The following is a 24,398-nucleotide window of genomic DNA, read 5'->3' as shown; positions in this document are numbered from 1 at the left end:
GTCCAGCGCTCGGCCGTAACCCTTCTGTCTGTTTGGACTCTCACATACATTCGGTTAATCATAGAAAAACGAGAACAAAACTTTTTAGCCCCTTAAATTCATAAAACAGACATGGTGCAGTTATTTCCATTCTAGAAAATAAGAGTAATCACCACCATTTCTATAAATTCTGGATATTCTAACAATCTGAATCTTTTTTAAATGTTCGATGAAGCCCTTTGCTGTTCTGTTTAGAGACTCAGCTGATCATAAACCAAGTTTTGCTCTTGAACCAAGCTTCTAAACTCTTCACCTTTTTCATTTCTCAGTTAGTATTCACTTTAAAACTGATTAAAAGAAAAATTAAATGAATGCCTATCAACAAATGTGGGATCTAAACTCTAGTGCTTCCTCTAAAATAATTTCCTTTCTCAATTCAGAAATGTGTGTGTTTAAGTCACAACTCCCGTGACACCAAAACGGCTTTCTTTTCTCTCTTTTCTCTACACTCTGCACTGTGAGCACACACACCAAATCAGAAAGGCTTTTTTCTCTCTTTTCTACATTATGGACTGTGGGGACACAAAACCGCTCTCTTTTTTTTTTTTTGATTGTGTGCCAGGGCGTTGTCTCACGTATTAGATTATGCTTAAGATACGAATGGGTTTATCAGTCACATCAGAATCCATACATACTGATCCTCCCGTAATAAAATGGTCGGATCTTATCAAACACACTTTGTTTCTTGTGACAAGTCAGCGAAACAGCGTATACACGTCAAGACACTGAATCAAGTTTGCCACAAGAACTCATAAGTTTGGCAGTATTGCTCTGCCGTCAGCAATCATACACCCATTTTATTTTCATGAGACATGTGCAGGCACCTCTTCATCTACTGTTCTATCACTATGAATTAGTTTATCTATTATCAATAAGGATACTTCTACAACTACTATCAAAGATGTCCGGACTTCTTATGTTGTCAGTTGCTATATATGAATAAGTGGGTTGCTACTGAAAAGCATTAAGCATGTCACACAGCCCAAACATATAACATTTCAGGACACACCACACAGTTAACAACCACAGTGAAGCGTGTCAAAGCCCAAACATGTAACATTCAACAGGACACTTACACAACATATTCAAATCAAACAGTCAGACAACATACAAGAACATATACCCCAGCCGGCATTGCTCCCTGCCTATTTTCCTACAACTCACTATGTGTGCGCACACCTTTATTCACAAACTCTTCAACTTATACTCTTTTACCGAAGCTGCTACAGCTCGATTGGCCAAATACCCTTAGATCCTATTTCGGTGAATTTGACATCTGCCTTGCATTTAACAGATTAGCGGTTTAGCAGTTTTAATTTAGTTTGAGTGAAGGAATTCATTTTATAGCAAAATCCAAAATCGTGAAGAAGAAAGAAGAAAGTAAGCTTATTCTCGGATTCCTGAAACTTTAGATTTGCTCTTTCTTTTACTGCAAAGTACAACGTTGAGCAGCACTAATGAGTTGTTTCTATTTTTGGCAGGCTTTACCTTTGCGGGTGAAGCCCTTTCTGTCTGTGCAAAAGAAATCTTGTTACTGTGCAGAGTGACTTCTCTGAGTAGAGTCGCCTTACTTGTTGCGACTGTGCCGATGTTCAAAGCTGGAGTGCAAAGTTGTTGCTTGAATGGTGCTCGCTGGAGCGTGCGGTAGTGTAAAGTTATACCATTTAAAAGGGTTGAAGAGTGCTCAGTGCAGCGGGTGGGTGGAGGTGCAAAGTGACACTATGGCCATAAAAAGAACACCGCTACAAGTGCGCATTGTGCCAGGAAGGGCCCTCGGACGTGAACCAGTGGACAGATATCGCTTCTCGGCCTTTTGGCTAAGATCAAGTGTAGTATCTGTTTTTATCAGTTTAATATGTGATATGTCTATGCAAGGACTACATATTAAATGGATTTTTATCAATAGGATTTGAAAAAGGAGCTTGCTCCGTTCACTCCAAGCATCGACCCGGTACTGCAGTGCCGCTGGGAACGGTGCGCTCTCCTCTGCTCTTGTGAAAAAGCAAACAGCGGTGCAGGATGGAAGTTTATTTTAGTCTGCTGAGAAAAGAGAGTGAATGCGAAGTAGACTTTAACACGGCTCTGGGAGCGAGCCGAGTGCGGGCTAACCAGGAGAATTGCTTGAAAGAAACGCGAACCGAATGAGCGGTCAGAACAAAGCCTCAATACGGTGTTCCTGTGGTGTTTTTATAAAATGCGTTGAAAAAAAAGGTGTGAATGCCCCAGAGAAAACTAAAAGGTGGAGCGGAAGTGTTCGGCTGCAAGAAGGTGTGAATGTCTGACTATATTTGGTGAAAAGCAGGTGAAGCAAGGTCTGAATGCCCAACCTTACATCATCAAAAGCGAGATCAGAGGTTTTTGGCTGCAAGAAGGCGATAGTTTGCCAAAAGCGGGTAAGGTACGAATGACCGACTAAATATCAACAAAAGTGAGGGCGGAGGTCTTCGGATGCAAGTGGGTGTGAATATCCCACCATACAAGTATGGTGGAGAGGAAGCTGTGAATGGCCGACCATAGTTTGCAAAAAGCGGGTGAGAAAAGGTGCGAATGTCCAACCATACATGATCAAAACAGGGAGCGGAGGTGTTTGGCTGCGACAAGGTGTGAATGTCCACCCATAATTAATGAAAAGCGGGCAACAAGTAGGTTCGAATGCCCAACCATACATCATCAAAAGCAGGAGTGGATGTGTTCGGCTACAAGAAGGTTTGTATGTCTGAGCATAGTTTGTCAAAAGCGGGTAAGAAAAGGTTCGAATGCCCGAACATACACCATCAAAAGAGGGAGCGGAGGTGTTCCGCTGTAAGACTGTGTGAATGTCCGACCATATTTGGTAAAAAGTGGGTATGAAAAGGTTCGAATGCCCAAATTCGGCTGCAAAAAACTGTGTTCGGCTGCAAAAAGGTGTGAATGTTTGACTAAAGTTTGTAAAAAGCGGGTAAGACAAGGTGCGAATGCCTGACAATGTATGATCAAAAGCGGGAGCGGAGGTGTTCAGCTGCAAGAAGGTCTAAATGTCCATCATTAATTGCTAGAAAACATGAAAGAAAATTTTCGAAAATCAATCCGCACATGATCATAAGTGGGAGAGGAGGTGTTCAGCTGCAAGAAGGTGTGAATGTCCTACCATAATTGCTGAAAAATGTGTTAGAAACGGTAAGAATGCCGGACCATACATCATCAAAAGCTAGAGAGGTGGTGTTCGGCTGCAAGTAGGTGTGAATGTCTGACTAAAGTTGAAATATATTAACAAAAGCGGGAGGAGAGGTCTTCGGATGAGTGGTTGAGAATTTCCGACCATAATCTATAAAATGCGGTGAAAAAAAAGGTGTGATAGAAACCTAAAAGGTGGAGCGGAAGTGTTCGGCTGCAAGAAGGTGTGAATGTCCATCTATAGTTGGTGAAAAGCAGGAAAAGCAAGGTCTGAATGCCCAATCTTACATCATCAAAAGTGAGATCAGAGGTGTTTGGCGGCAAGAAAACGGGTAAGGTGTGAATGACCGACTAAATATCAACAAAAGTGAGGGCGGAGATCTTCGGATGCAAGTGGGTGTTAATATCCCACCATACAAGTATGGTGGAGAGGAAGCTGTGAATGACCGACCATAGTTTGCAAAAAACGGGTGAGAAAAGGTGCGAATGTCCAACCATACATGATCAAAACAGGGAGCGGAGGTGTTTGGCTGCGACAAGGTGTGAATGTCCACCCATAATTAATGAAAAGCGGGCAACAAGTAGGTTCGAATGCCCAACCATACATCAACAAAAGCAGGAGTGGATGTGTTTGGCTACAAGAAGGTTTGAATGTCCGAGCATAGTTTGTAAAAAGCGGGTAAGAAAAGGTGCGAATGCCCGACAAAGTATGATCAAAAGAGGGAGTGGAGGTTTTCGGCTACAAGAAGGTTTGAATGTCCGACCATAGTTTGTAAAAAGCGGTTAAGAAAAGGTGCGAATGCCCGAATATATACCATCAAAAGAGGAAGCGGAGGTGTTCGGCTGCAAGAAGGTGTGAACATCCGACCAAAGTTTGTAAAAAGCAGTTAAGAAAAGGTTCGAATATCCAACCAAACATAATCAAAAGTGGGAGCAGAGCTGTTCGACTGCAAGTAGGTGTGAATGTCCACCAATAATTCCTGAAAAATGGGTAACAAAAGGTGCGAATGCCCAACCATACATCATCAAAAGAAGAAGTGGATGTGTTCTGCTACAAGAAGGTTTGAATGTCCGACCATAGTTTGTAAAAAGTGGGTAAGAAAAACTTCGAATGCCCGAACATACACCATCAAAAGAGGGAGCGGAGGTGTTCCGCTGTAAGATGCTGCGAATGTCCGACCATAGTTGGTAAAAAGCGGGTAAGAAAAGGTTAAAAAACCCGACTGTACACAATCAATAGCGGGAGCGGAGTTGTTCGGCTACAAGAAGGTGTGAAAGTCCGACCATGGTTTGTAAAACGCGGGTAAGACAAGGTGCGAATACCCGACAATGTATGATCAAAAGAGGGAGCGGAGGTGTTCGGATGCAAGGTCTGAATTTCCAACCATAATTTGTAAACACCGTTGAAGAAAAGCCTCGAAAGCCTGACCATACACCATCAAAAGCGGGAGCGGAGGTGTTCAGCTGCAAGAAGGTCTGAATGTCCACCAATAATTACTGAAAAATGGGTAAGAAAAGGTGTGAATGCCCAACTATACATCATCAAAAGCAGAAGTGGAAGTGTTCGGCCACAAGAAGGTTTGAATGTCCGACCATAGTTTGTAAAAGGCGGGTAAGAAAAGGTTCGAATGACCGAACATACACAATCAAAAGAGGGAGCGGAGGTGTTTCGCTGTAAGACGGTGTGAATGTCCGAGCATAATTGGTAAAAAGCGGGTAAGAAAAGGTTAAAATACCCGACTCTACACAATCAATAGCGGGAGCGGAGTTGTTCGGCTAAAAGAAGGTGTGAAAGTCCGACCATAGTTGGTAAAAAGCAGGTAAGAAAAGGTTCGAATGCCCGAATATATACCATCAAAAGCGGAAGCGGAGGTGTTCGGCTGCAAGAAGGTGTCAACGTCCGACCAAAGTTTGTAAAAAGCAGGTAAAAAAAGGTGCGAATGCCCGAACATACACCATCAAAAGAGGGAGCGGAGGTGTTCCGCTTTAAGATGGTGTGAATGTCCGACCATAGTTGGTAAAAAGCGTGTAAGAAAAGGTTCGAATGCCCGAATATATACCATCAAAAGCGGAAGCGGAGGTGTTCAGCTGCAAGAAGGTGTGAACGTCCGAACAAAGTTTGTAAAAAGTAGTTAAGAAAAGGTTCGAATATCCAACCAAACATAATCAAAAGTGGGAGCAGAGCTGTTCGACTGCAAGTAGGTTTGAATGTCCACCCATAATTCCTGAAAAATGGGTAAGAAAAGGTGCGAATGCCCAACCATACATCATCAAAAGAAGAAGTGGTGGTGTTCTGCTACAAGAAGGTTTGAATGTCCGACCATAGTTTGTAAAAAGTGGGTAAGAAAAAGTTTGAATGCCCGAACATACACCATCAAAAGAGGGAGCGGAGGTGTTCCGCTGTAAGACGGTGTGAATGTCCGACCATAATTGGTAAAAAGCGGGTAAGAAAAGGTTAAAATACCCGACTGTACACAATCAATAGCGGGAGCGGAGTTGATCGGCTACAAGAAGGTGTGAAAGTCCGACCATGGTTTGTAAAACGCGGGTAAGACAAGGTGCGAATGCCCGACAATGTATGATCAAAAGAGGGAGCGGAGGTGTTCGGCTGCAAGGTCTGAATTTCCAACCATAATTTGTAAACACTGTTGAAGAAAAGCCTCGAAAGCCCGACTATACACCATCAAAAGCGGGAGCAGAGGTGTTCAGCTGCAAGAAGGTCTGAATGTCCATCAATAATTACTGAAAAATGGGTAAGAAAAGGTGTGAATGCCCAACTATACATCATCAAAAGCAGAAGTGGAAGTGTTCGGCCACAAGAAGGTTTGAATGTCCGACCATAGTTTGTAAAAGGCGGGTAAGAAAAGGTTCGAATGACCGAACATACACAATCAAAAGAGGGAGCGGAGGTGTTTCGCTGCAAGAAGGTGTGAATGTCCGACCATAGTTGGTAAAAAGCGGGTAAGAAAAGGTTAAAATACCCGACTCTACACAATCAATAGCGAGAGCGGAGTTGTTCGGCTAAAAGAAGGTGTGAAAGTCCGACCATGGTTTGTAAAAAGCGGGTAAGAAAAGGTTCGAATGCCAAAATATACACCATCAAAAGCGGAAGCCGAGGTGTTCGGCTGCAAGTAGGTGTGAATGTCAGATCATAATTTGCAAAAAGCTGATGAGAAAGGTGTGAATGACCGACAATAATTGCTGAAAAATGTGTTAGAAAAGGTAAGAATGCCGGACCATTCATCATCAAAAGCGGGAGAAGAGGTGTTCGGCTGCAAGAAGCTGTGAATGTCCAGCCATAATTACTGAAAAACGGGTAAGAAAAGGTAGTATTGCCAGACCATAAATGATCAAAACAGGGAGCGGAGGTGTTCCGCTGTAAGAAGGTGCTAATGTCCGACCATAATTGGTAAAAAGCGGGTAAGAAAAGGTTAAAATACCCGACTGTACACAATCAATAGCGGTAGCAGAGTTGTTTGGCTACTAAAAGGTGTGAAAGTCCGACCATGGTTTGTAAAAAGCGGGTAAGAAAAGGTGTGAATGCCGGACAATGTATGATCAAAAGAGGAAACAGAGGTTTTCGGCTGCAAGAAGGTCTAAATGTCCAACCGTAATTTGTAAAAACCGGGGAAGAAAAGGCTCGGAAGCCCGACTATACACCATCAAAAGCGGGTGCAGAGGGGTTCAGCTGCAAGAAGGTCTGAATGTCCATCAATAATTGCTAGAAAACATGAAAAAAAATTTTCGAATATCCAACCGCACATGATCATAAGTGGGAGAGGAGGTGTTCAGCTGCAACAAGGTGTGAATGTCCAACCATAATTCCTCAAAAATGGGTAAAAAAAAAGGTGCGAATGCCGAACATACATCATCAAAAGCAGGACTGGATGTGTTCGGCTACAAGAAGGTTTGAATGTCCGAACATAGTTTGTAAAAAGCGGGTAAGAAAAGGTTCGAATGCCCGAACATACACCATCAAAAGAGGGAGCGGAGGTGTTCCGCCATAAGAAGGTGTGAATGTCCGACCATAGTTGGTAAAAAGCGGGTAAGAAAAGGTTAAAATACCCGACTGTACACAATCAATAGCGGGAGCGAATGTGTTCGGCTACAAGAAGGTGTGAAAGGCCGACCATGTTTTGTAAATAGTGGGTAAGAAAAGGTGCGAATGCCCGACAATGTATGATCAAAAGAGGGAGCGGAGGTTTTCGGCTAAAAGAAGGTCTGAATGTCCAACCATAATTTGTAAAAACCGGGGAAGAAAAGGCTCGAAAGCCCGACTATACACCATCAAAAGCGGGTGCAGAGGGGTGCAGCTGCAAGAAGGTCTGAATGTCCATCAATAATTGCTAGAAAACATGAAAGAAAATTTTCGAATATCAAACCGCACATGATCATAAGTGGGAGCGGAGGTGTTCAGCTGCAAGAAGGTGTGAATGTCCACCCATAATTCCTCAAAAATGGGTAAAAAAAATGGTGCGAATGCCCAACCATACATCATCAAAAGCAGGACTGGATGTGTTCGGCTACAAGAAGGTTTGAATGTCCGAGCATAGTTTGTAAAAAGCGGGTAAGAAAAGGTTCGAATGCCCGAACATACACCATCAAAAGAGGGAGCGGAGGTGTTCCGCCATAAGAAGGTGTGAATGTCCGACCGTAGTTGGTAAAAAGCGGGTAAGAAAAGGTTAAAATACCCGACTGTACACAATCAATAGCGGGAAGGGATGTGTTCGGCTACAAGAAGGTGTGAAAGTCCGACCATGTTTTGTAAAAAGCGTTTAAGAAAAGGTGCGAATGCCCGACAATGTATGATCAAAAGAGGGAGCGGAGGTTTTCGGCTGCAAGAAGGTCTGAATGTCCAACCATAATTTGTAAAAACCGGGGAAGAAAAGGCTCGAAAGCCCGACTATACACCATCAAAAGCGGGAGCAGAGGTGTTCAGCTGCAAGAAAGTCTCAATGTCCATCAATAATTGCTAAAAAACATGAAAGAAAATTTTCGAATATCAAACCGCACATGATCATATGCAAGAGAGGAGGTGTTCAGCTGCAAGAAGGTGTGAATGTCCACCCATAATTCCTGAAAAATGGGTAAAAAAAAGGTACGAATGCCCAACCATACATCATCAAAAGCCGGTGTGAATGTCAGATCATAATTTGCAAAAACCTGATGAGAAATGGTGAGAATGCCTGACTATACACCATCAAATGCGGGAGCGGAGGTGTTCGGCTGTGAGTAGGTGTGAATGTCCGACCATACTTGCTGAAAAATATGACAAAGCAGTTTTCACTTGGTTCTAGTGAAGGAATTCATTTTATATCAAAATCCGAAATTGTGTAGAACTCGTGGAAATAAGTTTATTCTTTGATTCCTAAAGGTTTAATGTTGTTCTTTGGTATACTGCAAAGTAATACTTTCTATTTTGTTGAAACCGATTCAGACATAGATGAATATGAAGGACAAAGCAGTTTTAACTTGGTTTGAGTGAAGGAATTCATTTTATATCAAAATCCGAAATTGTGTAGAACTTGTCAATCGACGCTTATTCTCGGATTCCTGAAAAGGTTTAGAGTTGTTCTTTCCTATCCTGCAAAGTACAACGTTCTTTTTTTGTTTAAAGCTATTTAGACATGGATAAATATGAAGGACAAAGCAGTTCCTTCTGTGGGTACAGTAGCTCCCGGAATATGGTGACTGCAGGCCCTGAGCCTGGTGGACATAAGGCCCTCCTGCCCTGTGTTGGGTCCCAGGTTGCGGGGATGCCTATTGCAGCCAGTCTCTGGCTGCCCTCTCCGGGGTGGGAGGGACCAGGCGGATGAATTAATTATTCTGCTAGTTTATATATTTTAGACATAAACAATAAACATTTATAAAACTTCCCTTGGCAAGGCAAATCTGTTTGGCATAAAAGGTATGCAGACTACAATTCTGCTGCCATAATGCACAACTCTGGATTTTGATATAAAATGAATTCCTTCACTCAAACCAAGTTAAAACTGCTTTGTCCTTCATATTTATCCATGTCATAATAGCTTTAAAGAAAAAAAGAACGTTGTACTTTGCAGGATAGGAAATAACAACACTAAACCTTTAGGAATCCGAGAATAATCTTATTTTCACGAGTTCTACACAATTTCGGATTTTGATATAAAATGAATTCCTTCACTCAAACCAAGTTAAAACTGCTTTGTCCTTCATATTTATCCATGTCTAAATAGCTTTAAACAAAAAAAGAACGTTGTGCTTTGCAGGATAGGAAAGAACAACTCTAAACCTTTTCAGGAATCCGAGAATATGCGTCGATTGACGAGTTCTACACAATTTCGGATTTTGATATAAAATGAATTCCTTCACTCAAACCAAGTTAAAACTGCTTTGTCCTTCATATTTATCCATGTCTGAATAGGTTTCAACAAAAAAGAAAGTATTACTTTGCAGTATAGCAAAGAACAACACTAAACCTTTAGGAATCCGAGAATAAGCTTCTTGTCACCAGTTCTACACAATTTCGGATTTTGATATAAAATGAATTCCTTCACTCAAACCAAGTTAAAACTGCTTTGTCCTTCATATTTACCCATGTCTAAATAGCTTTAAACAAAAAAGAACGTAGTACTTTGCAGGATAGGAAAGAACAACACTAATTTTTTTCATGAATCCGAGAATAAGCTTCTTTTCACGAGTTCTACACAATTCCGGATTTTGATATAAAATGAATTCCTTCACTCAAACCAAGTGAAAACTGCTTTGTCATATTTTTCAGCAAGTATGGTCGGACATTCACACCTACTCACAGCTGAACACCTCCGCTCCCGCATTTGATGGTGTATAGTCGGGCATTCTCACCATTTCTCATCAGGTTTTTAAATTATGATCTGACATTCACACCTGCTTTTGATGTTGTATGGTTGGGCATTCGCACCTTTTTTTATCCATTTTTCAGGAATTATGGGTGGACATTCACACCTTCTTGCAGCTGAACACCTCCTCTCCCGCATATGATTGTGTGCGGTTTGATATTCAAAAAATTTTCTTTCATGTTTTCTAGCAATTATTGATGGACATTGAGACCTTCTTGCAGCTGAACACCTCTGCTCCCGCTTTTGATGGTGTATAGTCGGGCTTTCGAGCCTTTTCTTCCCCGGTTTTTACAAATTATGGTTGGACATTTAGACCTTCTTGCAGCCGAAAACCTCCGTTCCCTCTTTTGATCATACATTGTCCGGCATTCGCACCTTTTCTTACCCGCTTTTTACAAACCATGGTCGGACTTTCACACCTTTTAGTAGCCAAACAACTCCGCTCACGCTATTGATTGTGTACAGTCGGGTATTTTAACGTTTTCTTACCCGCTTTTTACCAATTATGGTCGGACATTCACACCTTCTTACAGCGGAACACCTCCGCTCCCTGTTTTGATCATTTATGGTCTGGCAATACTACCTTTTCTTACCCGTTTTTAGGTAATTATGGCTGGACATTCACAGCTTCTTGCAGCCGAACACCTCTTCTCCTGCTTTTGATGATGAATGGTCCGGCATTCTTACCTTTTCTAACACATTTTTCAGCAATTATTGTCGGTCATTCACACCTTTCTCATCAGCTTTTTGCAAATTATGATCTGACATTCACACCTACTTGCAGCTGAACACCTCGGCTTCCGCTTTTGATGGTGTATATTTTGGCATTCGAACCTTTTCTTACCCGCTTTTTACAAACCATGGTCGGACTTTCACACCTTCTTTTAGCCGAACAACTCCGCTCCCGCTATTGATTGTGTAGAGTCGGGTATTTTAACCTTTTCTTACCCGCTTTTTACCAACTATGGTTGGACATTCACACCTTCTTGCAGCGAAACACCTCCGCTCCCTCTTTTGATTGTGTATGTTCGGTCATTCGAACCTTTTCTTACCCGCCTTTTACAAACTATGGTCGGACATTCAAACCTTCTTGTGGCCGAACACTTCCACTTCTGCTTTTGATGATGTATAGTTGGGCATTCACACCTTTTCTTACCCATTTTTCAGTAATTATTGGTGGACATTCAGACCTTCTTGCAGCTGAACACCTCCGCTCCCGCTTTTGATGGTGTATAGTCAGGCTTTCGAGGCTTTTCTTCAACGGTGTTTACAAATTATGGTTGGAAATTCAGACCTTGCAGCCGAACAACTCCGCTCCCTCTTTTGATCATACATTGTCGGGTATTCGCACCTTGTCTTACCCGCGTTTTACAAACCATGGTCGGACTTTCACACCTTCTTGTAGCCGAACAACTCCGCTCCCGCTATTGATTGTGTACAGTCGGGTTTTTTAACCTTTTCTTACCCGCTTTTTACCAACTATGGTCGGACATTCGCAGCATCTTACAGCGGAACACCTCCGCTCCCTCTTTTGATGGTGTATGTTCGGGCATTCGAAGTTTTTCTTACCCACTTTTTACAAACTATGGTCGGACATTCAAACCTTCTTGTAGCAGAACACATCCACTTCTTCTTTTGATGATGTATGGTTGGGCATTCGCACCTTTTGTTACCCATTTTTCAGGAATTATTGGTGGACATTCACACCTACTTGCAGTCGAACAACTCTGCTCCCACTTTTGATTATGTTTGGTTGGATATTCGAACCTTTTCTTAACTGCTTTTTACAAACTTTGGTCGGATGTTCACACCTTCTTGCAGCCGAACACCTCCGCTTCCTCTTTTGATGGTATATATTCGGGCATTCGCACCTTTTCTTACCCGCTTTTTACAAACTATGGTCGGACATTCAAACCTTCTTGTAGCCAAACACATCCACTCCTGCTTTTGTTGATGTATGGTTGGGCATTCGAACCTACTTGTTGCCCGCTTTTCATTAATTATGGGTGGACATTCACAGCTTGTCGCAGCCAAACACCTCCGCTCCCTGTTTTGATCATGTATGGTTGGACATTCGCACCTTTTCTCACCCGCTTTTTGCAAACTATGGTCGGTCATTCACAGCTTCCTCTCCACCATACTTGTATGGTGGGATATTCACACCCACTTGCATCCGAAGATCTCCGCCCCCACTTTTGTTGATATTTAGTCGGTCATTCACACCTTACCCGTTTTCTTGCCGCCAAACACCTCTGATCTCACTTTTGATGATGTAAGATTGGGCATTCAGACCTTGCTTTTCCTGCTTTTCACCAACTATAGATGGACATTCACACCTTCTTGCAGCCGAACACTTCCGCTCCACCTTTTAGGTTTCTATCACACCTTTTTTTTCACCGCATTTTATAGATTATGGTCGGAAATTCTCAACCACTCATCCGAAGACCTCTCCTCCCGCTTTTGTTAATATATTTCAACTTTAGTCAGACATTCACACCTACTTGCAGCCGAACACCACCTCTCTAGCTTTTGATGATGTATGGTCCGGCATTCTTACCGTTTCTAACACATTTTTCAGCAATTATGGTAGGACATTCACACCTTCTTGCAGCTGAACACCTCCTCTCCCACTTATGATCATGTGCGGATTGATTTTCGAAAATTTTCTTTCATGTTTTCTAGCAATTAATGATGGACATTTAGACCTTCTTGCAGCTGAACACCTCCGCTCCCGCTTTTGATCATACATTGTCAGGCATTCGCACCTTGTCTTACCCGCTTTTTACAAACTTTAGTCAAACATTCACACCTTTTTGCAGCCGAACACAGTTTTTTGCAGCCGAATTTGGGCATTCGAACCTTTTCATACCCACTTTTTACCAAATATGGTCGGACATTCACACAGTCTTACAGCGGAACACCTCCGCTCCCTCTTTTGATGGTGTATGTTCGGGCATTCGAACCTTTTCTTACCCGCTTTTTACAAACTATGCTCGGACATACAAACCTTCTTGTAGCCGAACACATCCACTCCTGCTTTTGATGATGTATGGTTGGGCATTCGAACCTACTTGTTGCCCGCTTTTCATTAATTATGGGTGGACATTCACACCTTGTCGCAGCCAAACACCTCCGCTCCCTGTTTTGATCATGTATGGTTGGACATTCGCACCTTTTCTCACCCGCTTTTTGCAAACTATGGTCGGCCATTCACAGCTTCCTCTCCACCATACTTGTATGGTGGGATATTCACACCCACTTGCATCCAAAGACCTCCGCCCTCACTTTTGTTGATATTTAGTCGGTCATTCGCACCTTACCCGCTTTTGGCAAACTATCGCCTTCTTGCAGCCAAAAACCTCTGATCTCGCTTTTGATGATGTAAGGTTGGGCATTCAGACCTTGCTTCACCTGCTTTTCACCAAATATAGTCGGACATTCACACCTTCTTGCAGCCGAACACTTCCGCTCCACCTTTTAGTTTTCTCTGGGGCATTCACACCTTTTTTTTCAACGCATTTTATAAAAACACCACAGGAACACCGTATTGAGGCTTTGTTCTGACCGCTCATTCGGTTCGCGTTTCTTTCAAGCAATTCTCCTGGTTAGCCCGCACTCGGCTCGCTCCCAGAGCCGTGTTAAAGTCTACTTCGCATTCACTCTCTTTTCTCAGCAGACTAAAAGAAACTTCCATCCTGCACCGCTGTTTGCTTTTTCACAAGAGCAGAGGAGAGCGCACCGTTCCCAGCGGCACTGCAGTACCGGGTCGATGCTTGGAGTGAACGGAGCAAGCTCCTTTTTCAAATCCTATTGATAAAAATCCATTTAATATGTAGTCCTTGCATAGACATATCACATATTAAACTGATAAAAACAGATACTACACTTGATCTTAGCCAAAAGGCCGAGAAGCGATATCTGTCCACTGGTTCACGTCCGAGGGCCCTTCCTGGCACAATGCGCACTTGTAGCGGTGTTCTTTTTATGGCCATAGTGTCACTTTGCACCTCCACCCACCCGCTGCACTGAGCACTCTTCAACCCTTTTAAATGGTATAACTTTACACTACCGCATGCTCCAGCGAGCACCATTCAAGCAACAACTTTGCACTCCAGCTTTGAACATCGGCACAGTCGCAACAAGTAAGGCGACTCTACTCAGAGAAGTCACTCTGCACAGTAACAAGATTTCTTTTGCACAGACAGAAAGGGCTTCACCCGCAAAGGTAAAGCCTGCCAAAAATAGAAACAATTCATTAGTGCTGCTATCCACGGAAGTCTTTAGTAAAAGGCGAAAGACTTGTACATTATGAAGAGAAACCAGAGTACGATTATCCATCACTGTGGGAGCAGGGCATCAGGCTAGTTGGCATAGCCACCTTCCCCATGGTGAGCTTTGCTTGGTTGAGACGCTTGCCCCCCCCCCCTTGCTCCTCGGCTGACCAAGTAGGAACAATCGGGCCCTATTCGATGGCTGCCTTGTCTTTTACTCTGTGCAAAAGACAAGGCAGCCACAAACAACATGGGAACACCGTATTGAGGCTTTGTTCTGACCGCTCATTCGGTGTCGCGTTTCTTTCAAGCAATTCTCCCGGTTAGCCCGCACTCGGCTCGCTCCCAGAGCCGTGTTAAAGTCTGCTTCGCATTCACTCTCTTTTCTCAGCAGATTAAAAGAAAGTTCCATCCTGCACCACTGTTTGCTTTTACACAAGAGCAGAGGAGAGCGCACCGTTCCCAGCGGTACTGGAGTACCGGGTCGATGCTTGGAGTGAACGGAGCAAGCCCCTTTTTCAACTCCTATTGATAAAAATCCATTTAATATGTAGTCCTCGCATAGAGGACATATCAGACATTAAACTGATAAGAACAGATACTACACTTGATCTTAGCCAAAAGGCCGAGAAGCGATAACTGTCCACTGGTTCACGTCCGAGGGCCCTTCCTGGCACAATGGGCACTTGTAGCAGTGTTCTTTTTATGGCCATAGTGTCACTTTGCACCTCCGCCCACCCGCTGCACTGAGCTCTCTTCAGCCCTTTTAAATGGTATAACTTTACACTACCGCATGCTCCAGCGAGCACCATTCAAGCAACAACTTTGCACTCCAGCTTCGAACATCGGCACAGTCGCAACAAGTAAGGCGACTCTACTCAGAGAAGTCACTCTGCACAGTAACAAGATTTCTTTTGCACAGACAGAAAGGGCTTCATCCACAAAGGTAAAGCCTGCCAAAAATAGAAACAACTCATTAGTGCTGCTCAACGTTGTACTTTGCAGTAAAAGAAAGAGCAAATCTAAAGTTTCAGGAATCCGAGAATAAGCTTACTTTCTTCTTTCTTCTTCACGATTTTGGATTTTGCTATAAAATGAATTCCTTCACTCAAACTAAATTAAAACTGCTAAACCGCTAATCTGTTAAATGCAAGGCAGATGTCAAATTCACCGAAATAGGATCTAAGCTGATGAGAAAGGGTGAGAATGCCCGACTATACATCATCAAATGCGGGAGCGGAGTTGTTCGGCTGTGAGTAGGTGTGAATCTCCGACCATAATTGCTGAAAAATGTGTTAGAAAAGGTAAAAATGCCGGTCCATACATCATCAAAAGCGAGAGGGGTTGTGTTCGGCTGCAAGTAGGTGTGAATGTCCAGCCATAATTACTCACAAACGGGTAAGAAAAGGTAGTATTGCCAGACCATATATGATCAAAACAGGGAGCGGAGGTGGTTCAGCTACAAGAAGGTTTGAATTTCAAACTAAAGTTCAAATATATTAACAAAAGCGGGAGGAGAGGTCTTCGGATGAAAGTGGTAGAAAATTTCCAACCATAATGTATAAAATGCGGTGAAAAAAAAGGTGTGATAGAACACTAAAAGGTGGAGCGGAAGTGTTCGGCTGCAAGAAGGTGTGAATGTCCGACTATATTTGGTGAAAAGCAGGTGAAGCAAGGTCTGAATGCCCAACCTTACATCATCAAAAGCAAGATCAGAGTTGTTTGGCTGCAAGAAGGCCATAGTTTGCCAAAAGCGGGTAAGGTGCGAATGTCCGACCAAATATCAACAAAATTTGGGGCGGAGGTTTTCGGATGCAAGTGGGTGTGAATATCCCACCATACAAGTATGGTGTAGAGGAAGCTGTGAATAGCCGACCATAGTTTGGAAAAAGCGGGTAAGAAAAGGTTTGAATGCCCGAACATACACCATCAAAAGAGGGAGCGGAGGTGTTCCGCTGTACGAAGGTGTGAATGTCCGACCATACTTGGTAAAAAGCGGGTAAGAAAAGGTTAAAATACCCGACTGTACACAATCAATAGCGGGAGCGGATGTGTTCGACTACAAGAAGGTGTGACAGTCTGACCATGGTTTGTAAAAAGCGGGTAAGAAAAGGTGCGAATGTCCGACAATGTATGATCAAAAGAGAGAGCGGAGGTTTTCGGATACACGAAGGTTTGAATGTCCTACCATAGTTTGTAAATAGCGGGTAAGAAAAGGTTTGAATGCCCGACTATACACCATCAAAAGAGGGAGCGGAGGTGTTCCGCTGTACGAAGGTGTGAATGTCCGACCATGGTTTGTAAAAAGCAGTTAAGAAAAGGTTCGAATATCCAACCAAACATAATCAAAAGCGGGAGCAGAGCTGTTCGACTGCAAGTAGGTGTGAATGTCCAGCCATAATTACTCACAAACGGGGGAAGAAAAGGTAGTATTGCCAGACCATACATGATCAAAACAGGGAGCGGAGGTTCAGCTGCAAGGTGTGAATGTCTGACTATAGTTTGTAAAAAGCGGGTAAGACAAGGTGCGAATGCCCAACAATGTATGATCAAAAGAGAGAGCGGAGGTGTTCGGCTGCAAGGTCTGAATGTCCAACCATAATTTGTAAAAACCGGGTAAGAAAAGGCTCGAAAGCCCGACTATACATCATCAAAAGCGGGAGCGGAGGTCTTCAGTTGCAAGAAGGTGTGAATGTTCGACTAAAATTTGTAAAAAGCTGGTAAGACAAGGAGCGATGTCCCGACATTGTATGATCAAAAGCGGGAGCGGAGGTGTCCAGCTGTGAGTAGGTGTGAATGTCCGACCATAATTGCTGAAAAATGTGTTAGAAAAGGTAAGAATACTGGACCATACATCATCAAAATTGGGAGAGGTGGTGTTCGGCTGCAAGAAGGTGTGAAAGTCTGACAATGGTTTGTAAAAAGCGGGTAAAAAAAAGTTCGAATGCCCGAATATACATCATCAAAAGCGGAAGCGGAGGTGTTCGGATGCAAGAAGGTGTGAACGTCCGACCAAAGTTTGTAAAAAGCAGTGAAAAGCGAGAAAAAGCATTTCGTGAGTTCTGCATGATTTGGGATTTTGCTTATAAAATGCATTACTTCACTCAAACTATGTTAAAACTGATTTGTCCTTCATATTTACCATGTCTAGAAATATTTAAACAAGAAAACAACGTTGTACTTTGCAGTAAAAGAAAGAGCAAATCTAAAGTTTCAGGAATCCGAGTATAAGCCTGCTTTCATGAGTTCTGCACGATTTCGGATTTTGCTATAAAATGAATTGCTTTGCTCAAACCAAGTTAAAACTGCTTTGTCCTTCCATATTCATCAATGTCTAGATCGACTTCAACAAAGAAAAACATTGGACTTTGCAGTAGAAGAAGTTGAAATCCATCTACACATTGATAATTATGAAGGACAAAGCAGTTCCCACTTGCCCATAAGAAAATAAGCTTATTCTCGGATTCCTGATCCTTCAGTGTTGCTCTTTCTTCTACTGAAAATACAATGTTGTTCTTTGTTGAAGTCGATCTAGACATTGATAAATATGAAGGAAAAAGCAGTTTTAACTTGGTTTGAGTGAATGAATTCATTTTATACATAAAATCCGAAATCGTGCAGAACTCATGAAAATAAGCTTATTCTCGGATTCCTAAAACTTTTGATTGGCTCTTTCTTTTACTGCAAAGTACAACGTTGTTTTTTTTGTTTAAATCTATCGAGACATTGATAAATATGAAGGTAAAAGCCGTTTTAACATAGTTTGAGTGAAGGAATTGATTTTATAGATAAAATCCCAAATCATGCAGAACTCCTCAAAAGGGGCGTATGGCTTAATCACAAGTGTGGTTCTTTCTCATTCAGGGTAGTATGAGGAAGTTTATGCTTGAAATATATGTAGAAATGGGTACATATGAAGGACAAAGCAGTGTTAACTTAGTTTGAGTGAAGGAATTCATTTTATACATAAAATCCCAAATCATGCAGAACGTATGAAAAGAAGCTTATTCTCGGATTCCTGATCCTTCAGTTTTGCTCTTTCTTCTACTGCAAAATACAATGTTGTTCTTTGTTGAAGTCGATCTAGACATTGATAAATATGAAGGAAAAAGCAGTTTTAACTTGGTTTGAGTGAATGAATTCATTTTATACATAAAATCTGAAATCGTGCAGAACTCATGAAAATAAGCTTATTCTCGGATTCCTAAAACTTTTGATTTGCTCTTTCTTTTATTGCAAAGTACAACGTTGTTTTTTTGTTTAAATCTATCGAGACATTGATAAATATGAAGGTAAAAGCCGTTTTAACATAGTTTGAGTTTATAGATAAAATCCCAAATCATGCAGAACTCCTCAAAAGGGAGGTATGGCTTAATCACAAGTGTGGCTCTTTCTCATTCAGGGTAATATGAGGAAGTTTATGCTTGAAATATATGTAGAAATGGGTACATATGAAGGACAAAGCAATGTTAACTTAGTTTGCGTGAAGAAATTCATTTTATACATAAAATCCGAAATCGTGCAGAACTCATGAAAATAAGCTTATTCTCGGATTCCTAAAACTTTTGACTTGCACTTTCTTTTACTGCAAAGTACAACGTTGTTTTTTGTTGAAATCTATCTAGACATTGATAAATACCAGCCGAAACTCTGCTGCCGCTTATGATAATTTATGGTTGGGCATTCTTACCTTTTCTTACCCGCTTTTTACAAATTATGATCTTACATTCACACCTACTTGCAGTCGAACACCTTCTCATCCACTCATGATCATGTGCGGTTGGGCTTTCGCACCTTTTCTTACCCATTTTTCAGTAATTATGGGTGGACATTCAGACCTTCTTGCAGCCGAAAACCTCCGCTCCTCTTTTGATCATACATTGTCGGGCATTCACACCTTGTCTTACCCGCTTTTTACAAACTTTAGTCGGACATTCAAACCTTCTTGCAGCTGAACCACCTCCGCTCCCTGTTTTGATCATATATGGTCTGGCAATAGTACCTTTTCTTACCCGTTTGTGAGTAATTATGGCTGGACATTCACACCTTCTTGCAGCCGAACACAACCTCTCCCGCTTTTGATGATATATGGTCCGGCATTCTTACCTTTTCTAACACATTTTTCAGCAATTATGGTCGGACATTCACACCTACTCACAGACGAACACCTCCGCTCCCACATTTGATAGTGTATAGTCGGGCATTCTCACCCTTTCTCATCAGCTTTTTGCAAATTATGATCTGATATTCACACCTACTTGCAGTCGAACAGCTCTGCTCCCGCTTTTGATTATGTTTGGTTGGATATTCGAACATTTTCATAATGCTTTTTACAAGCTTTGGTCGGACGTTCACACCGTCTTGCAGCCGAACACCTCCGCTTCCGCTTTTGATGGTGTATAGTCGGGCATTCGAGCCTTTTCTTACCCACCTATTACTTACTATGGTTGGACATTCAAACCTTCTTGTAGCCGAACACATCCGCTCCTGCTTTTGATGATGTATGATTTGGCATTCGCACCTTTTCTTACCAATTTTTCAGTAATTATTGGTCGGACGTTCAGACCTTCTTGCACCTGAACACCTCTGCTCCCGCTTTTGATGGTGTATAGTCGGGCTTTCGAGCCTTTTCTTCCCCGATTTTTACAAATTATGGTTGGACATTCAGACCTTGCAGCCGAAAACCTCCGCTCCCTCTTTTGATCATACATTGTCGGGCATTCGCCCCTTGTCTTACACGGTTTTTACAAACTTTAGTCAGACATTCACACCTTGCAGCTGAACCACCTCCATTCCCTGTTTTGATCATGTGTGGTCTGGAAATACTACCTTTTCTTCCCCCGTTTGTGAGTAATTATGGCTGGACATTCACACCTACTTGCAGCCGAACACAACCTCTCTCGCTTTTGATGATGTATGGACCGGCATTCTTACCTTTTCTAACACATTTTTCAGCAATTATGGTCGGAGATTCACACCTACTCACAGCCGAACAACTCCGCTCCCGCATTTGATGGTGTATAGTCGGGCATTCTCACCCTTTCTCATCAGCTTTTTGCAAATTATGATCTGACATTCACACCTACTTGCAGTCGAACAGCTCTGCACCCGCTTTTGATTATGTATGGTTGGATATTCGAACCTTTTCTTAACTGCTTTTTACAAACTTTGGTTGGACGTTCACACCTTCTTGTAGCCGAACACATGCACTCCTGCTTTTGATGATGTATGGTTGGGCATTCGCACCTTTTTTTTACCCATTTTTCAGGTATTATGGGTGGACATTCACACCTTCTTGCAGCTGAACACCTCCTCTCCCACTTATGATCATGTGTGGTTTGATTTTCGAAAATTTTCTTTCATGTTTTCTAGCAATTATTGATAGACATTTAGACCTTCTTGCAGCTGAACACCACCTCTCCCGATTTTGATTATGTGTGGTTTGATTTTCGAAAATTTTCTTTCATGTTTTCTAGCAATTATTGATGGACATTTAGACCTTCTTGCAGCTGAACACCACCTCTCCCGATTTTGATTATGTATGGACCGGCATTTTGTATATGGTGTATATTCGGGCATACGAACCTTTTCTTACCCGCTTTTTACAAACCAAGGTCGGACTTTCACACCTTCTCTTAGCTGAACAACTCCGCTCCCTCTTTTGATAGTGTACAGTCGGGTAATTTAACCTTTTCTTACCCGCTTTTTACCAACTATGGTTGGACATTCACACCTTCTTACAGCAGAACACCTCTGCTCCCTCTTTTGATTATGTATGGTTTGACATTCGCACCTTCTCTCACCCGCCTTTTACTATGGTCGGCCATTCACAGCTTCCTCTCCACCATACTTGTATGGTGGGATATTCACACCCACTTGCATCCGAAGACCTCCGCCCCCACTTTTGTTGATATTTAGTCGGTCATTCGCACCTTACCCGCTTTTGGCAAACTATGGCCTTCTTGCAGCCAAACACCTCTGATCTCGCTTTTGATGATGTAAGGTTGGGCATTCAGACCTTGCTTCACCTGCTTTTCACCAAATATAGTCGGACATTCACACCTTCTTGCAGCCGAACACTTCCGCTTTTAGTGTTCTATGAGGCATTCACATATTTTTTTTCACCGTATTTTATAGATTATGGTTGGAAATTCTCACCCACTCTCATCCGAAGACCTCTCCTCCCGCTTTTGTTAATATATAGTCGGGCATTCGAACCTTTTCTTACCCGCTTTTTACAAATTATGGTCGAACATTCACACCTACTTGCAGCTGAATACTTCCGCTCCACCTTTTAGGTATGTATGGTTGGCATTTGCACCTCTTTTTATACTGATTGCTGAAGATTAAGTTGTTCTTTCTCAAACTACAAATTTTTTTTAATTGTTGAAACTTGATTTGAAGTGGATAAATAAGGAGGACAAACAGTTTTAAGTCAGGCTGATAGAAGGAATTAATTTTATAGCAAAATCTGTACTTCGTCATATATCGAGAGATGCTTATTGCTGAAGAAGTTCTTTCTCATTCTACAAAGTACAACGTTGTTTATCGTTGAAACTTGATTAGACATGAATAAATATGAAGGACAAAGCAGTCTTAACTTGGTTTGAGTTAAGGAATTCGTTTTATAGGAGAATCCGAATTCGTGCATAACTCATAAAATAGAGCTTATTTTCGGATTCCTGTAGAATGATTCTGGTTCTTTCTCATAATACAAAGTTTGTTGTTTATTGTTGAAACTTCATCAGAAGTGAAGAAATAAATGAATGCCTATCAACAAATTGACCTTCTGTTGACCTTCGGGGAGGTGAGTATCTTCACTAGACTCACCTGTCTGCTCTTCCTCCTCATTTAGCGTAGCTCCACCCTCTGCCTGTGAATTCTCACAGACTTCAACACTGAGTGGTGAGGCCTCTACAGGCCCCTCCCCTTTTTGCTCCTCACTTCCAATCCAAGCTTTTGGCGGGAAGTTTGAATTTATTGGGTCAACCTCTTCACTTTGTTCACCAACTGCCACCTTTGGTCCTTCTCTTTGTTGGCTTGACTGTGGCTTTACCATCTTTAATTTGTTGGCAAAAGATTTAGGGCAATCTCTGAAGAGGTGATTTAATTCTCCACAGAGATTACATTTCCTGCCATTTGGACACTCTCCAAAAGTTTGCCCAATTTCTCTGCTCTTCCCACATAACACCTTGGTACAAGCCTCAACCAGGTGCCCATGCTCACCACACTTGCGGCAGAACTTGGGCTGACCCTGGTAGTGGATGTAACCTCGGTTTTCAAGGTGGCCAGAGTGTCGCCCACCCGCTGCACTGAGCACTCTTCAGCCCTTTTAAATGGTATAACTTTGCACTCCCGCACGCTCCAGCAAGCACCATTCAAGCAACAACTTTGCACTCCAGCTTCGAACATCGGCACAGTCGCAAATAGTAAGGCGACTCTACTCAGAGAAGTCACTCTGCACAGTAAGAAGATTTCTTTTGCACAGACAGAAAGGGCTTCACCCGCAAAGGTAAAGCCTGCCAAAAATAGAAACAACTCATTAGTGCTGCTCTCCACAGAAATCTTTAGTAAAAGGCGAAAGACTTGTACGTTATGAAGAGAAACCAGAGTACGATTATCCGTCACTGCGGGAGCAGGGCATCAGGCTTGTTGGCATAGCCACCTTCCCCATGGTGAGCTTTGCTTGGTTGAGACGCTTGCTCCCCCCCCTTGCTCCTCGGCTGACCAAGTAGGAACAATCGGGCCCTATTCGATGGCTGCCTTGTCTTTTACTCTGTGCAAAAGACAAGGCAGCAACAAAAACACCACGAGAATCCCGTATTGAGGCTTTGTTCTGACCGCTCATTCGGGGTCGCGTTTCTTTCAAGCTATTCTCCTGGTTAACCCACACTCGGCTCGCTCCCATAGCCGTGTTAAAGTCTACTTCGCATTCACTCTCTTTTCTCTATAAAATGAATTCCTTCACTCAAACTATGTGAAAACTGCTTTGTCCTTAATATTTACCATGTCTAGAAAGATTTAAACAAAAAAAACAACGTTGTACTTTGCAGTAAAAGAAAGAGCAAATCTAAAGTTTCAGGAATCCGAGAATAAGCTTACTTTCATGAGTTCTTCACGATTTCGGATTTTGCTATAAAATGAATTCCTTCACTCAAACTAAATTAAAACTGCTAAACCGCTAATCTGTTATATGTAAGGCAGATGTCAAATTCACCGAAATAGGATCAAAGGGTATTCGGCCAATCGAGCTGTAGCAGCTTCGGTAAAAGAGTATAAGTTGAAGAGTTTGTGAATAAAGGTGTGCGCACACATAGTGTGCTGTACGAAAATAGGCAGGGAGCAATGCCGGCTGGGGTATATGTTCTTGTATGTTGTCTGACTGTTTGATTTGAATGTGTTGTGTAAGTGTCCTGTTGAATGTTACATGTTTGGGCTTTGACACGCTTCACTGTGGTTGTTAACTGTGTGGTGTGTCCTGAAATGTTATATGTTTGGGCTGTGTGACATGCTTAATGCTTGTCAGTAGCTACCCACTTATTCATATATAGCAACTGACAACATAAGAAGTCCGGACATACTTTGATAGTAGTTGTAGAAGTATCCTTATTGATAATAGATCACTAATTCATAGTGATAGAACAGTAGATGAACAGGTGCTTGCACATGTCTCACGAAAATAAAATGGGTGTATGATTGCTGACGGTAGAGCAATACTGCCAAACTTATGAGTTCTTGTGGCAAACTTGATTCAGTGTCTTGACGTGTATACGCTGTTTCGCTGACTTGATTGTCACAAGAAACAAAGTGTGTTTGATAAGATCCGACCATTTTATTACGGGAGGATCAGTATGTATGGATTCTGATGTGACTGATAAACCCATTCGTATCTTAAGCATAATCTAATACATGAGACAACGCCCTGGCACACGATAAAAAAAAAAAAGAGAGAGAGCGGTTTTGTGTCCCACTCTAAAACTGTCAGGCAGTCGGTCGAGTTTTTCAAAATCTTTAAAAACATCTAAAATGTCTGATGATAAAAGGTCCCAATAGGTCAGATAGAATTCTGCAGGAAGCC

At 42.2% G+C, this 24,398-nt stretch overlaps 5 non-coding genes across 5 annotated transcripts; 1 reads left to right on the top strand and 4 right to left on the bottom strand.

Moving 5' to 3' along the window:
- The first annotated feature begins 1,836 nt into the window (after window positions 1-1,836).
- On the top strand, window positions 1,837-2,024 carry LOC140287471 (U2 spliceosomal RNA). Its single transcript, XR_011911631.1, has one exon. It is a non-coding gene; the product is annotated as a U2 spliceosomal RNA (small nuclear RNA).
- Window positions 2,025-13,777: 11,753 nt separating this feature from the next.
- On the bottom strand, window positions 13,778-13,965 carry LOC140287470 (U2 spliceosomal RNA). Its single transcript, XR_011911630.1, has one exon. It is a non-coding gene; the product is annotated as a U2 spliceosomal RNA (small nuclear RNA).
- A 298-nt stretch (window positions 13,966-14,263) lies between these two features.
- Window positions 14,264-14,377, bottom strand: LOC140287479 (U5 spliceosomal RNA). The gene has a single exon (XR_011911636.1). It is a non-coding gene; the product is annotated as a U5 spliceosomal RNA (small nuclear RNA).
- A 389-nt stretch (window positions 14,378-14,766) lies between these two features.
- On the bottom strand, window positions 14,767-14,957 carry LOC140287469 (U2 spliceosomal RNA). The gene has a single exon (XR_011911629.1). It is a non-coding gene; the product is annotated as a U2 spliceosomal RNA (small nuclear RNA).
- A 7,864-nt stretch (window positions 14,958-22,821) lies between these two features.
- On the bottom strand, window positions 22,822-22,935 carry LOC140287476 (U5 spliceosomal RNA). Its single transcript, XR_011911634.1, has one exon. It is a non-coding gene; the product is annotated as a U5 spliceosomal RNA (small nuclear RNA).
- Between the last annotated feature and the right edge of the window lie 1,463 nt (window positions 22,936-24,398).

This window comes from Leuresthes tenuis, unplaced genomic scaffold (assembly GCF_036924035.1).
Source record: "Leuresthes tenuis unplaced genomic scaffold, fLeuTen1.0.hap1 SCAF_138, whole genome shotgun sequence".
Classification (NCBI taxonomy): Eukaryota; Metazoa; Chordata; class Actinopteri; order Atheriniformes; family Atherinopsidae; genus Leuresthes; species Leuresthes tenuis.
Note: the sequence above shows the minus strand (reverse complement) of the source record. Positions and strands in the feature narration are given on the sequence as shown.